The sequence below is a fragment of the Octopus bimaculoides genome, chromosome 14 (assembly GCF_001194135.2).
Source record: "Octopus bimaculoides isolate UCB-OBI-ISO-001 chromosome 14, ASM119413v2, whole genome shotgun sequence".
NCBI lineage: Eukaryota > Metazoa > Mollusca > Cephalopoda > Octopoda > Octopodidae > Octopus > Octopus bimaculoides.
This window is the reverse complement of record NC_068994.1, coordinates 5,876,260-5,878,930: the sequence shown is the minus strand read 5'-3', so window position 1 is coordinate 5,878,930 and position 2,671 is coordinate 5,876,260.

The window sequence follows — 2,671 nt, the reverse complement described above, 5'->3', positions numbered from 1 at the left end:
ATATATATGTATTATGCATTTGTGTGTCTGTGTTTGTCCTGCCACCATCACTTGACAACCGATGTTGGTATGTTTACGTCCCCGTAACTTAGCCGTTCGGCAAAAGGGACCAATTGAATAAGTACTAGGCTTACAAAGAGTAAGTCCTGGGGTTGATTTGTTCAACTAAAGACGGTGCTCCAGCATGGCCGCAGTCAAATGACTGAAACAAGTAAAAGAAAAGGAAATATGTCTACCTACAAAACGTTGGCACAAAATCGAGCCGATTCTAGAAATGCTTAGTGTTTCTGTTATTAACGATATTATTGCTTTTGGTGTTGTGGGGTCGGAGCCTGACCCTGGCTGAGATTTGAAACCACTTGCTTGTTGCTTGTCAAAACGAGTGGGAAATCCTCTCCACACCAGATGATTGAACAGGAAACACTCGACCCCCTAGGACCTATGATGGTCAAGGAGCGGTCAAGCTAGATCCCTACATTGTTATTATTGTTGTTGTTATTACTAGTGTTGTTATTTTCTATTGGAAACTGAACCAGGACCTGTGCTGGTCCTAGGACTTATGATGGTCAAGGAGAGGTCAAGCTAGATCCCTACATTGTTATTATTGTTGTTGTTATTTTTCTTAATTTTTCGTTTCAGGCAATGTATATCCCATATTTTAAGATAGCATGTTGTGATTTTGAGGGAAACTTGGCTGCTATTTCTAGCAAGTGAAACAACCCAACCATATTAAAACGCCCTTATTCTTGCTGCTGCTGTTAATGAGGCTTCTCCTGCTGTTGTTTATAATGCTGCTGCTCTTGTTGCTGTTATCGTTATTTGCTGTCTTTGTTGTTGTTGTTGTTGTTGTTGAGTGGCAGCACCCAATCAGTTGTGGCTGAAACAGTCGAACAACATCAGAGCAGTTAATCAAACAGAAGATATACCACCGCAATGAATCACACACACATTAACCCTACCCCAGCGACTGTCAACATCTACAACCATCCAACCGGGACCATATATGCTATCTGGGTGCTAACTTAATCAACCTTTGTGACCAAATACAAACATCCAAACCATGCCCCCCTCTACCCATCAGAAAAAAAAAAAATTAACAAGATAAAGAAACAACTTGACTGTCTTAAATCAAACTCAGGGACTTTGAAATTCATTGAGATATTAAATGATGAACTAGTTCTATCTGGTCTATACTTGTTCAGACTGCTCTTCACCAGTCCGGTCTTCACCAGTCCGGTCTTCACCAGTCCGGTCTTCACCAGTCCGGTCTTCACCAGTCCGGTCTTCACTGGTCTTCAGTTTACTCCAGTCCATTACAGTTTTACTAGAGCTCTTTGATAGAATCATATCTCATCCAGCACAATTTAGATATGTCGTTAGAAATTTAGATATTTCTTGTTCAAACCAGTTTATTCTAATCAAGTTTACTACATCACTTATCTCTCCAGATCAATCTGGATTAGACTAGTCTAACCTGATCCAGTTATCTCTGATCCAATCAGTGCCAAACTTTTAGGATTGTTATTGATCAGTTCTTGTTCCAGACTCAATAAGCATCCCTGTGATGCATTGTGTATCACATGACTTACAACAGTGGTCACATGACATAGAGAAGTTGTGTGACAGATAATAATGGTCACATGACTGACAATGCTGAACATGTGACCTACACTGTTGGTTATGTGACTGACGACACTGAATATGTGATTGACAACATTGGTCACATGATTGACAGAAATAGTTTAAGCAATGATATCATTGGTTATGTGGCAGACAGCTGCGGTCACATGATAAAAGTGATCACATGATGAGTTCTTAGAATCATGACATGAAGTAGAGTAAATATATGAAATCTATTCCAAATGTCAACTGGTGGCCCAGGGTGGGAATATATCATAGCGATAGTGGTTATAGTGTTGATGATGGTGGTGATGATAACGTTTTCAATGATAGGAAAGATTGTGTTGATGATAACGATGATGACAATGACAACAACGATGATTATGATGATGATGACAGTGATGATTACAATAATGAAGATAAGGATTGTTAATGATGATGATGATGACTATGATGATGATGGAAAGGAAGATGATGATGAGGATAATGATGATGATGACAATGATAGTGATGATGATGATGATGATGATGATGATGTGATAGCAATGTTGGACAATGGTGCCAGTGATTGTCATCTGTTTAATGATGATGGTTTAGTTAATAATTGCAGTAGGTGATGATGACAATGATGATGATGACAATAATGATGATGACAATGATAATGATGACAAAGATGACGACGATGATGATGATGATGATTACGATGATGATGACGACAAAGATGATGATGATGATGATGAAATTAGAATAAAACTTTTGTATTAAGGTAAACCATGTAAGCTTATTATTATCAATTATTATTATTATCAATTATTATTATTATCAATTATTATTATTATCAATTATTATTATTATTATTATTATTAGCAATTATTATAGTAATAAATTGTTATTCTTTCCATTTATAAAGAAATGCATAAAAAAATGCATAATAGTTTAGATATGTATGTATACATGCAAATGTTACTGTGCACATGTATACATATGCATACATATCTCTCCATATACAGTTACATATACATGTGTATATAAATATATATATATATATATA